This window comes from Pseudorca crassidens, chromosome X (assembly GCF_039906515.1).
Source record: "Pseudorca crassidens isolate mPseCra1 chromosome X, mPseCra1.hap1, whole genome shotgun sequence".
Lineage (NCBI taxonomy): Eukaryota > Metazoa > Chordata > Mammalia > Artiodactyla > Delphinidae > Pseudorca > Pseudorca crassidens.
Window position 1 is genome coordinate 132,929,939 of NC_090317.1, and position 14,189 is coordinate 132,944,127.

The 14,189-nt window shown below is 43.0% G+C and overlaps 1 long non-coding RNA gene across 2 annotated transcripts; it reads left to right on the forward strand.

Annotated features, from left to right (window-relative positions):
- The first annotated feature begins 220 nt into the window (after positions 1-220).
- On the forward strand, positions 221-2,020 carry LOC137217483 (uncharacterized). Of its 2 annotated transcripts, none has more exons than XR_010940109.1 (2): positions 221-422; positions 795-2,020. It is a non-coding gene; the product is annotated as an uncharacterized lncRNA (long non-coding RNA). The 2 variants fall into 2 exon arrangements; XR_010940108.1 differs by having other exon boundaries at positions 221-393.
- Positions 2,021-14,189: the final 12,169 nt, after the last annotated feature.

Below are 14,189 nucleotides of genomic sequence, written 5' to 3' on the forward strand. Positions count from 1 at the left end.
TGGATAAAGAACAAGGTCCTGCTGCAGAGCACAGGGAACTATATTCAATATCCTGTGACAAACCATCATGGAAGAGAATATGAAAAAACGAATGCATGTATATGTATACCCGAATCACTTTTCTGTACAGCAGGAATTAACACAACTTTGTACATCATCTCTACTTCAATAAAAAATACTGATTAAACAATTGCTCTCTGTCATTTTACCCACCGGGAGAAAGAAAAGGAAGGGAGCTGCCCATAGAAGAGAAAGGGAGATGGGATGAGAGAAGAAAAAGAAGAATGGAGATGCATGTTTATTGAACCCGAACTCATGCCAACCTTACAAGAAAAAGGAGAAAGCAGATAGAATGGTGCCCACTTTATAGATGAGGTGACAGGAGTTAATGAGGTAACCGGAGAGTCAAGGACACAGAAATGGTCAGTTCCAGGACAGTTTTCCTGGCCTCAACATCCTTCTTTATCCCGGTGCCCCCCACTTCCTCCTGGTGCATGTGGGCCAAGTATGATTAGGAAAATATAGCCACCATATTGCTGGGAAAGGACTCAGGATGAATTGTATCAACACCAGAGAAGACTTACTCCATGTTTATTTTTTCCCTTGAGTTGAAAGGCTCAATGCTTTCATTTCAGATGAAAAAACAAACTTTTTTTTTTCAGAGAAAGGAGACACCCCAAGGGTAGCTGTTATGGCTCTGTAAACCCAACATTTCCGTCATTCAAAGAGAAGCATCATTGAGTGCACATTTAGAAGAGAAATAGAAAGCCTCAGTTACCCTTTATTTCTTTTAGGAGGAGAGCAGAGAGAAACAAAGTGACAAACAACCAAGCAACACCATCTCCGTGATGGAGCTGTGTCTTGGTCATGCCACATGTGTCTCCCAGACAGCGCAGGTAACTCACGGGACAGCCTGAGTAGATGGTGGAAAAGTCAAGCCATTGCTTCCAACACAATCACCGCAATATTGATTGCTGAAAAAGAAAGATGTACACCAAGAAAAAAAATCGACAGCAACCCACGGTGGTGCCGATAGGAATGCCCGTGTTTCACATTCTCGCATTTTCGTATATTTAATTGTTTCTACTGTAAATAAGCTAGGAATAAATTGCAAACTTGGGATAAAGGTTTATATACACTCCCTTCAGGTATCAGAATGTAATTTGCAGCTCACTAGAGTAGACAGTATAGACATACGTTTATCCAAATGTGATAATAGGAAATTCAAACATTAAGAATTGATGGACAGGTACTTCCCTGGCGGTCCAGTGGTTAAGACTTTATCTTCCAAGGCAGGGGGTGTGGGTCTGATCTCTGGTCAGGGAGCTAAGATCCCACGTGCCTCACGGCCAAAAAAACCCACAAATCAGCGAAAGGAAAACCTAAAACAGAAGCAGTATTGTAACAAATTCAATAAAGACTTTAAAAATGGTCCACATCAAAAAAAAATCTTAAAAAACAAATTGATGGACGAAAACTTTATAAAGTACCTCACTTTACATGGAAAAGGGACTAAGTTGACAGGTAATAATGAACCCTAACAATAGGACATTATGCAAGGTTGAAGGACACATGTGTGAGTTATTACACTTTCTTGAGCGCTTCGTAATAGCATCTAATGTTTTTCTTATGCTTAGTTTCACAGGCTGATGTCAGGCAATCAATTAACCCAAAAGTACCTAGACTCAAATTTGGGAGAGTTAGAAGACACAATTCAGAGCCCCAAAGAATTAAAATCTAACAAGATATTTGTTAAAAACACTGATTGCATCTTTGTGGTCTATTTCTAACAGATACCAGTATGGTCACAGATGCAATGTGAAACGGAGATTTCAATATATGTCTACTAAAATTACGTAGAGTAGGTTGACATTTTACTGACAACAGCAGAATTTAAGTTTTCTTCCATTAACCTTTATACCTGCAACTATCCAAATAATTGCATCATTTAATCTCTAACATTGAGACTGTCGAATAAAAATTATATATATATATATATATATATATTCACAACCTAAAAGTTGAGAGTCATGTTTTATTCAGCGAATATTTTTAGGACTTCAAGCCCGGGAGGCATCATCTCAAGTAACCCTGAGAGAACTGGTCCGAGGAGGTGAAGGCGTAGCTATGTTATATCGAAGTTTTGCAACAAAGGGCAGGTAGTGGGAACAAAAGATCACTATTAATGGAAGGAAACCGGATACCTCATGTTAAGGAGTTTAGGGCTTTTCTATGTATGAGAAGATGCAAGAGAGTCTGGGCTCACTGAAAGCATTCCTTTGATAGGCACCTCAGCTCTCTGGGGCCAGGGTCCTGTGTTTTCACATCCTGAGTTTCCTCAGGGCTCACCGTGGAGAGCGGCTGCAGCCTGATGGCTGCTAGATGGCAGGAATTCTTTCTTTTCCTTCCTGGGTTCCCTCAGGGCTCAGCGGCTCACCATATGCGGTGGCTGAAATTGCTGATGACTGACATTCTTTGTTTACTGATATGGCCGGCAATATTCCATTTCTCAAGACACAAATGAAAATGGAATTACATGGACGGTTTCTGACCCTGTGAAACACTGTTGCTGTATTACTATGTCTGACCAGCCTATTCCTACACCTCAACAGGGATTTTCATAAGTAGAAAATTCTTTTCTTTCAATTTTTGAAAAGACAAGTTCTCCCCCGTTTTCATCCAAAGATGATAAATTGTAGGGCTTCTCCTTGCCTCTACACGATGAGACCAAAGAGAAGTCACTCTGTAAGGTCCAAGGGCATTATGAAGAAAGCAGTGCTTCACAAAAAGGGAATTTGGAAGGAGTGTCTTCCTCTCTGCACCCAAAGCTGACCTCAGAGCTGGGCTGGCTTCCCACACTTCGGTTCTGACAAAAGATAGGGGCTACCAGTGAAACTAAACAGATCACAAGATCTACCAACTGTGAAATCTGACTGGGGGAACGACCACAGCCTTGTTGCCTGTACCTGTGGACCACAGTTATTCAGACCAATAGGAAGTGGAATTTCCATGATACTGGACACACGCCAGTTTGAAATTAGCCGAGGCAAGTGTTCGCACAGCTGTCCTGGCTAATTTTAACAAATTACGCAAGAAAGGAAATTGAAATAGGCCAAAGGATTTCTGAAGAAAGAAGCAAAAAAGAAATCGTTGGTACTTGAGTCTTCGCAATCAGCTGCACATCCCAGAAAAAGCTGGGGTATCCTGGTACTCACAGCTCTGGAGTAAAAATGATTGTTTTTTCAGGGTACAGGTCCTATATCAATTTAGGAAACTCTTATTGAGTATTTGATGCCAACTTTCGTCCAATCTCCCCTTATTTATTGCTAGTAGACACCAGTTTTGGGGGGGTATCCATTTCTCCTTCCTGAGGTCATATAGTCCAAGGGAGGATTTTGGTGAAATGCTGATTGTATCAAGGTAACCATGGGTGGTTCCATTTTCCACATCATGTATGAGTTAAGTGTAGGCATATAACACAACTTTACATAAAAACAGGAGATCACGTCTTCCAGGGAGCTATTAGATAAAGTTCCCTCTCCCCGGGACAGGGACACAGGATAAGAGGGGTCCCTTTCTGCCACCTGTGGACATCCCCAGGGATGTCCAGTCTACATCTCAACACCACGAGTGAAGCTAGCCTATAGACAAAGCCAAGACGAGGAAGATGGCCAAACCCAATGATTCCGTGCCTAGCACTCCTCATTGTGTGCGAGCATGCATTTCCTCATTGTGTGACCCTGTGAGGATGATTATTTTCTGTTAGTTTCCGCTAAAACTGATGAACAGAGTCCAACTCTTCACAGGCACAATACTCGTTTGTGTAGACCCTCTGGCTCGGGACGGGATAGGAGGTGACAAGGAGGAAGGAAAGGTAGAGTTGGGATGGTGATGACCCCAAAGGCCACTGCTCTTGCCACCCCAGGCAGAAACACCCACCTGTAAGGATGGTGTCCCCACCTTACCTGCTTTGGAAAAAGATGCCCTAAATTAACGAGGTGCTTTCTCTTCCAAGATTTGCCTTATCCCCAAAGATCTCGCTCAACTTGCATCTCTTCCTTGGGGTTTTCTTCGTGCCAACATATGTGACTGTTCTCCTTTCTGGATCTCTCATTTCTAATGTCTGAATGTTTTCATGTCCTGTTCAAGTCATTTGCAAGAACCCTGAATGGGTGGTTGACATCTACCTACATCTATTGGCTCCCTAACCTACAGAATTCCAAAATTAGTGGTTGCTTAACTCACTACGTAAAACCAGAAATCAGCAAACGTTTTCAGGCCTGATAGTCAATATTTTCAGTTCTGTGGGTCATGTGGTTTTATCTATTTCATCATAGCACGAAAGCAGCCACAGGTGATTCATAAATGAATGAGCACAGCTGTTTGCCAATAAAACGCTATGTCAACAAATATCACCCTTCCTTTGAATTTTTAAAAGTATTTTAACATTTAGAAACCGTTAGCTCATGGGCGAGTCTGATCCGGCACGTTGTCGATGGCGGCAATACACCCATAAAGATTTAACCATTTAGGGAATCACGCAAAACTTCAGGCGACTAAGGAAATCCGCTGAGCTTCGGTTTTCTCTCAAATCACGCTATCATTTTGGAAGAGGTATTTTGTTATTCTCATTTCCTCAGGTAGTAATAAAAGGCAATCATATTTGTGGGTGAATTGATTCCAAAGTAATGTTAGCTTTTCAGGTGCGCTGTAAAAAAATTAAAATTCCCCTTCAAATCTATTCATGGAAAATTCCTCGATCCATTTTGCATCAAAATGTCAAAACACTGCGTCAATGATTTAAAACGGCACGTACGGATGCCAACATGTAACTCCTTTTCTCCTCAGGTTAAAAAATAAACAGTTTTATAGAAATGCTAGCTCAGCGTCTATGAACTTGCATATTCCTGAGGAACCACTGTGTTTGGTGAGACTGGAGGAATTACAGGAACTGTAATAAATTCATCATTTAGTCGTACAGCTGTGAACAGTCCCAAGGGCACGCTTTCAGGCATAATATACTTTTATAAGTTTAAAATCTCACAAGAGGGCTTTGTTGCAGGGGAAACGCAGAAGCCAGTACAAATATAAAAGATACACGCTCTCTTGGAAATGTGTCCATCACCACCGTGAAAGCAAAAAGTCGCCCATGATTTTTTTTTGATCTCGTCCAATGTTTTTTGAGTTCATAGACATGGTCAAATCCTAACCGTTTTCAAATCTTCAAGATTGTTTCAATTCAGGGGCTCGGGATCTGCATGGCTTCACCCATCCAATGGGTTCCTTTAGGGCAAAATTGCCTGCAGCCTCAGGGAATCCACGTTTTAGGTAAAACAGATTATGTTTATAGAGCATAAAAGTCCTGGAAGTCAACACTTGTTCTTTTCAAAGATTTTAAGTCAGCTATAACCAGAGCATGTCACGCCACCACACACTTGTGAAATATTTGCCTAGGTCCATAAAAACGGTCGTACTGGAGTGGATGCATGCGTCTTTCTCTGCTCTGCGAATTAGAGAATGTTTTACGTTGCCAAGCGTCGGCTTGACCGGCCACATGACATGTGGGTTTAGGTATTCCTGGGAGAACCCATGTCTTGACATCCCAGACTGTGCTTTCAACCCATGTGACCACATGCTGCCGCCCTGCTCACGGCCTCACCCACCAAAACCCTGCGTCTGCAAAAGTCCTCTAGATTTTTGTCCGTTATTTTTCTTGGAAAACCAGAACCCCAGCCATACCTTATAACTCATTTCCAATTTCACCAAATGCAAAACGAAGTCATACAGAGAGAAGACAGGTCTAAAGACAGTCTCCAAAATGGATTGGTTTCGGTACAAGTGCTTCTTTGTTCCTAAACTTCCCAACCGTTCAGAATCACTTGCACCAGAAGACGGGATGGGTCATAGCAGTGTATCACCTGTCTTGTGAAAAGTCACAGCCAGGTTGGGATTCAAGTTTCTTTGGAAGTAAATTGGATCAATGACAAAAAAAAAAAAAAAAAAAAAAACACAACTGGGGCTTCCCTGGTGGCGCAGTGGTTGAGAATCTGCCTGCCAGTGCAGGGGACACAGGTTCGAGCCCTGGTCTGGGAAGATCCCACATGCCGCGGAGTGTCTGGGCCCGTGAGCCACAATTACTGAGCCTGCGCGTCTGGAGCCTGTGCTCCGCAACAAGAGAGGCCGCGATAGTGAGAGGCCCGCGCACCGCGATGAAGAGTGGCCCCCGCTTGCCGCAACTAGAGAAAGCCCTCGCACAGAAACGAAGAGGCATACACAGCCATAAATAAATAAATAATAGATAAGAAAAAAAAATACACAACTGCCTATGGGGTACTACAAGCGTGAGCAATTCAGATGTGCCTTACGATTAACCGAGGTCAGTGTGATGGGGTGTTTGTGCCCTTCCTAAATCCCCCCATGAAAAATTACAGGCATGTCTCATTTTATTGCGTTCACAGATATTGCACTTTTATTTATTTATTTTTTTACAATTTGAGGTTTTGTGCCTACGCTGCATGGGGCAAGTCGATCAGTGCCATTTTTCCAAAACCATTTGTCTCTGGGTCACCTTCTGGTAATTCTTCCAGTATTTCAAACTTTTCCACTCTGATTGCGTTAGTTATAATCATCTGTGATCAGTGAGCTTTGAAGTTAGTACTACAACTTACTGAAGGCTTGGAGGACGGTTAGCGTTTTTTCACCATAAAATACGTTGTAATGAGGGTACGTTGCTTTATTCGATGTCACGATACCGCACACTTAATTGGACTACAATCTAGCGGGCCGAGAACCAACACCATTCGTGGGACTTGCTTTATTGCCAGTTACTTGATTGCAGTGAACCTACAATATCTCCGAGGTCAGCTTGTAAATGAGAGCCTCCCAGACTTGCTTCATCTGGATATAAATACAAACAGATGTGTGGCTACAAGTCCGCAAAGAGGATAAATCGCCAGGAAGATAGGAAAGCCGCCAAAGGTCCCGTCCACGTCAAGGCTTCTGGTGGACATTTTAAATTCCAATCCTGGGACAACGTTATTACTAGAATCTCAGTAGATGGCTGCAAACCACACAAAAATAAGAAGGGGTCTGTCTTGCTAATCTCTCTCTTTCACACACACACAGACACACACGTATTTGTGAAGAAAAAGAGAAAAGTATGATCAAAAACCCAGGCTCCAAAAAGGGAACCTTCCTACACTGTTGGGGATGTAAATTGGTGCAGCCACTATGGAGAACAGTATGGAGGTTCCTTAAAAAATTAAAAATAGAACTACCATAGGACCCAGCCAGCCCACTCCTGGGCATATACCCAGAGAAAACTATAATTTGAAAAGATACATGCACCCCAATGTTCATTGCAGCACTATTTACAATAACCAAGACATGGAAGCCACCTAAATGTCCATGGACAGATGAATGGATAAAGAAGATGGGGTGCATATACACAATAGAATATTACTGAACCATAAAAAAGAATGCAATAATGCCATTCACAGCAACATGGATGGACCTAGAGATGATCATACTAAGTGAAGTAAGTCAGACAGAGAAAGACAAATACCATATGGTATCACTTGTATGTGGAATCTAAAATAGGACACAAATGAACTCACTTACAAAACAGAAACAGACTCACAGACATAGAAGATAAAATTATGGTTACCAAAGGGGAAAGGGGGAGCTGGGGAGGGGTAAACTGGAAGATACACAGTACTAAATGTAAAATAGATAATTTATAAGAACCTGCTGTGTAGCACAGGGAACTCTACTCAGTACTCCGTAATGACCTACATGGGAAAAGAACCAAAAAATAATAATAATAGAGTGGATTCACTTTGCTGTACACCTGAAACTAACACAACATTGTAAATCAACTCTACTCCAATAAAAATTTAAAAAAAAACAAAAAACCCAGGCTCCAAAGAAACCTCCAGGCACTGCATTTCATTAGATCCGGCCAAGACAGGGTCAGTGCAAGACTTAGCCAAGGTCGGATTTAGAAGGAACGGTTCCCACAGACCACCAGTTGCAACCTTTGGGGGTCCCCAAGACCACGCTTGAGTTTGATCATTCACTAGAGGGACCCCAGAACTCACGGCAAGCTGTTATACACTTAGGGCTCTCGTGTATTCCATGCAAGGGACACGCAGTGGAGTCAGCCACAGGAAGAGGTGCACAGCTCAGGGTCCGGGGGAAGGGGTGCCCCGTGCAGGGTCCAGGAAAGCACCCAGCGCAGAGCCCCTGTGGTCCTCTCCCCGTGGAGCACACACTCCTCCTGGTAACCCCTGGTGATCATACCTCTGCAGGAAGCATCGCCAACCAGGAAAGCTCACCCCACCCTCAGTGTTCAGACTTTATCGAGGGCTCCATGGTCAATGGCCTGCATGATGGACCTCAGCCTTCAGCCGCTATGGAGGTCGGAGCTGAAACTTTGGGCAGGACCCAAAGCTCCCACCCTACATCACAGCATCCCTGCCAGTTTGACCAGCCCTCACCCTCAAACTCCCTGGCAGCACCTGACCCCCGCCCACCCCATGTCACATTTTAGACCCTAAATCCAGTGATCCAAGGTCCCCAGGCAAAGAAAAAGACACTCTTATCAGGCAGGACACTCCAAGGACTTCGAGGTCATCTCCGGAGCTGAGGTCAGAAGTCAGGCCTCTGTTTAAACAAGGTCAGTTTCTTTACTTACGTACCAGGGCTGGCTGCAAATGTTACCTTGTCTGCTTTGTGGGAAGACGTATGGTCTCGGAGCAGAGGGTGTGTGTGTGTGTGTGTGTGTAATTAAAATATTATGTACTTGACTACTGAATTTCGTTTTTTATGTCCCCCCGAAATTCTTTGCCCAGGTAATAGCTTTTCTTACCTCATCTTAACCCTGTCCTGGGCGCCACTGATGGTTAAAAATTCATATAGATGTGTGTGTGTGTGTGTGTGTGTATATATACACACACACACACACATGTATATACATAATATATACACACACATATGTTTATACATATATACATGTGTGTTTATATAGTTGGGTACAATTACATCTATTTTTGTACATACATATTGTATTTTATACATATAGAATTATGTATTTACTTATGTATGGCTGGTTAAAATATACAATATATTTTATACATAGTAAAAACTATAGATATATGTTTGTATGTATAATACGCATATGTATGTATATATGACTGGTTAAAATTATATCTGTATATACATATATTATAGTTAATACATATAAAATATATGTATATATAATATGTTCATAAGTGTATACTATATGGCTGGTTAAAAATTGTACACACGTACACCCAGGGGCACACACAGTATAGTTGGATACAATTAACCAGTTGTGGTTAATGTAATACATACGTATACATTTAAAATTTATATATTGATATAAATGTATGTATAAAATATAATATATATACATAATTTTTTTGGTGATTAAAATCAGTGTATTGATGGCTAACAAACACAAGGAAAAGCTGATATAAAGCTTGAGGAGACCCACAGCTGCCTGTCGACGATCACTCCGCTCCCAGCCATGTTTTCTCTGAAGCGTCGTGTCTCTCACTCTCCCCCAACTTTGTTCTGGCCCAGTAATTCTATCCTGTCGCACAATTGCTCATCCTTTATCCACCTGTTTTTGATTACCAACTGTTCTTTATTTTAAGTGTAGTTACTGGCTAATTAAATAGAAATTAACTACACTGAGAGACAGGGTTCCCAATGATTGGATTATTGCTTCTTCCTGTGGCAAATATTCATTCTTCTTTAGGCAGTTCTGACAGCAGAAATCCCAAAGGCAAAGTCCAACACCCTTTGCCAAGGCCCCTTAGGACAACTACCTGCTATACCCAGAGTTTTGGGAAGTAGGGATGGGATGCTCTCTTCACCCATTAGGACCTAAGCAAGCTGGGCTGTAACCAGAGCTGTTTCCTGTTGTGATTCGGTTAAACCATTTCCGATTTAAGACTCTCCTACCAGAAGGTCAGGTTTATTTCACTGAAGACGGGGGAAAATCTTCCGATTTTCTTCATTTTTGGAGACAGCTGGAATGCATCTTCCTTTCCACCCAAACACTGAACACTGTTTGGTGGAGTGAGGCAGTGGCTGGCTCCCTTCCTGGGTTGGGTGGAGCATGTGGACTAAATCAGTCAGATTCAGGGAACAGCTGAGCTGAAGGCTTCCTACTTTCAGGTCAGATCCATTGTGCTAATCACCTAGATAATCTGATATGGATATCATTTATTCTAAAATGAGAACCAGAAACACATCGGTGACAGAATTCAATAGTCCAAGCCTTTTTCAATCTTTTTTTTTTTAACATCTTTATTGGGGTATAATTGCTTTACAATGGTGTGTTAGTTTCTGCTTTATAACAAATTGAATCAGTTATACATATGTTCCCATATCTCTAAAAATATATGTATTCATACATAAATGCATTGTAACCAGCTATAGATAACTCTGTGTGTGTGTGTGTGTGTGTGTGTGTGTGTGTGTGTATAGATAGATAGATAGATAGATAGATATAATTTTTTAACCAGCTTGGTGCCCAGGGCAGGGCTAGGGTGAGGTGAGAGAAGCAGTTACCTTGGCAAAATTTTCAGGGGGCAGCAAAAAATTCAGTAGTCAAGACACGTAATATTTTAATGCAATATTATAATAAATCAGATGAACGCAAAAACAATCCATGATGAACAAACCATCAGCATTTTAAGCAAAGACGGTTTCCTTCTCTAAAAGAGACTATTTTTATGTTCACCCTGAAGGCCCACTAAATACCCCCAGATGCCTGGAGAATGACATGCCTTCCCCTGTACTGCCTCAGGATCATTACTGGGGGGAAAACAACACGATCTGGCGCAAAAAAAACATAATTGAAATAGCATGCTGAGTGCTTAATTGGGCTTCAATTTGGCCCAACTGCATGGAAACCAGGGCCCCTGGCATTGAAGTGACCACATTAATTGCCCTTTTCGACGGCCGTTCACGGGCTGGACCTACACGGACAAGGTCGCCTGGGGTTGACTTTTTGTGGAAAGCCGTTTCCCAGTGTGTAATCCATGAGCTCTGGCTGGGTCCCACCAACCCAGGAAGGAAGGCTGATTTCTGAGCAAAATTTGGAGAGAGAGGATTGGTTGGAAAGAAGTGACAGAGTTCTAGGACCCTTTAGCTCGGAATGGATCTTTTTTTTTTTTAATTTATTTTGTTGAAGTATAGTTGATTTACAATGTGTTAGTTTCCGGTGTACAGCCAAGTGCTTCAGTTATACATATATATACATTCTTTTTCCTATTCTTTTCCAGGAGTTTGGGATTAGCAGATGCAAACTATTATATACCGGAACACAGGTTCATCAGGAAACTTGGAAATAAGACCTTTCTCCAGTACCTTCTTGAACAAATCCAGAGAAACAGCAAACAACTGTTCTGTTCCCTGGGAAGCGTCCAGGAGCACCACTGGAGGTAAAAACCATGGAAAACGTGGAACCAAGAAGATTGCATCTCTGAGTCCTCGAAATTTAAGAGCACGGAGAAGACTGGCCGGTCTCCCAAGCATGATGTTGGAACGTTGCCGTCGGAGTTCTGAACCCTGAAACGTCAGACACACCAACGCCAGGCATGCTTCTGTCGTTTGCTTATAACCGTGCTGTGTGTCAGCTGAGATTTACTTGGGAGCATGGGATGCCCTTCAGCACAAGCTGTCACAGACATGCCACGCGGGCATGAGAAGGAAGAAAGACCACCATAGTGAGATGCCTGCAGGGTCCCCAGAAAGGACACCACATAAGACCCCGCACTCAGAGTCGGCATCCCACCCCCATCCCTGACCACGTTCAGGGGAACCAGGAAAGGAGGAAATGTAGTCGAGGAAGCCACCCCAGGCGGAAGATGGAGGGTCTTGTTGGCAGGGGACCTACACTGGAGGACCACCCCATCTTTCCCATGGCCACATGGGGACCGCCCTCCCTCATGTAATAATGCAAGGGCACCTGTGCTCAGCCGTAGCAAACGTACCCAATACCATCCAAAGCGAGCTCTGATTCCCTGGTAGAACCAACAATTTCTTGGTTACTGGGAAGTACCCAGCAATTACCCTGAGTGTGAAGAATTAATTCCTGCAAACAATCCTAAAAGGAACACAGCACTGTATCTGTCCTGTAATACCCTTGACAGGAAATCCTTCCAGCTTACAGGGCTCTTCTCTTGGCAAAGAGCAACTGCCACGGACATGTTCCTGCCAAAGAAAACTTCCCTTGAGAATGTGTATCTACTTAACTGTGGGATTTCTATTTACTAAACTTTGAAAGCCGATCCTTTTCCCATAACCACAACCTAATACCCTCTAAACAATCATAGTTAATTATATACACCATTTTCTAAAGCATCCCATAAACTCCTCTCCCCCACCCCTTTTTTTATTTTTTTATTTTTTTTCGGTACGCGGGCCTCTCACCGCCGTGGCCTCTCCCGTTGCGGAGCACGGGCTCCAGACGCGCAGGCTCAGCGGCCATGGCTCACGGGCCCAGCCGCTCTGCGGCATGTGGGATCTTCCCAGACCGGGGCACGAACCCGCGTCCCCTGCATCGGCAGGCGGACTCTCAACCACTGCGCCACCAGGGAAGCCCCACCCCCTTTTTTTTAAACCGACCAACTTTAAGGCCAATATTTACAGAAATTCTAGGCATCACTTTCAACTTTTTCAATAGTTTTAGCTCCTAAGGACACCCAGAATGATTGTTAAGGTAATTTTTTTTTTTAAATGTATCACGATTTGTCTTTGGGTCTTATGCGATTTTGCCGGCAAAGTTGACTCACTGACGGCATTATTGTCCTGAATAGGAAAAACACGAGTTACTCCCATAATGCTGAGGGGTACTGGTAGATGCCGTTGTGTCCTGCAAATAGCTAGTCGTCGGGACAAGTGCCTCAGACTCCCCGGGAGAACAAGGAAGTAGCCAGGTTAGGAGATCAGACACATCCCTTCACTGTCTTGCATCTTTGAAACCACAGCAGTGGTTACTTTACAGGAAGTGAACAGACTCTTGTTTAAAAAAAAAACAAAAAACTCTTAAGTTTGTGAAAAAACAAACAAACACACTTTTCTTGCCAATTTCATTACTTTTGGTCTGAAATGATGTCCTGAGTCATCCACCACCAACAGAATCCCCACAAATAATTAACCAAATGAGAACGATGATCGTGCTCTGAGCTCCAGAGAAAAACAGATGCGAGGCGCGCGCGGCTCCACGAACATGGAACTCTCCCGGTATCTATGGAATCGCAGAAATTCATAACAGAAAACGTAACCACCCAATAGCAACCTTTGAACCCACACTCCCTTTCTCGATACACAAAAGGGAGGGATTTTGAATTATGCACTCTTATTATTTCCAAACAAAATTTAGAACTTCTCCAAGGGAAATCCGCGCGGGCATCTGGTTTCAATCGGCCCTAATGTCATTTTTTGTGTGGACCATTTTTTTGTTTGTTGGGTTTTGTCCTTGGCAAGACCGGTGTCTCTGTATATTTACTCATTGGGAAGATGGTGGTGGCTCATTCCCCCACACATGTATTAAAAATTTTTTTTAGAATTGATACAAATCTCAAAGATAAGCTTGGGATCTGAAGTGTGCGTCTGTGTATCATTCATGGAGGAAGGAATGGACACAAATGTCCATTCGTGATGATCTGAACGTAGACTAGAAAAAAAAAAGACAGTAACATTGACCAAGAGTTGCCTGTGATTGGCATTTTTTGTGGTCACTTTCTGAGTCCCTTTTTCTCCCTTCTTCCACTGGGACACAAGTATGAAAGTGATGACCACAAAGGCATTTCTAAGGGTTCTGTGGCTGTCATGTGTGTGCCGAGCATCAAATATTTCCTGCTCTGTGCTTCTAGGCCCACAGCACCTCTTGTAGATGAGGGTGGCAGTGACCCTAGTTCTGGACCATCCCCTTTGAGCAGAAGTAACTCCAGAGAGCAGAATCCCCGCTGATGCTTCATGGGTACACGGCGACCTGAAGGAAATGAATCTTTGCTGTGGCTTCAATATAGACGTTTAGGGGATGTGACCACCGAACCCCTCTGTGTTCACACAGCTGCTCATGGCATCGGTGTTCTGGTCTTGACCCTTCAAGATGCCAGAACTTAAAGACCCGGAATGACTTATCCTAG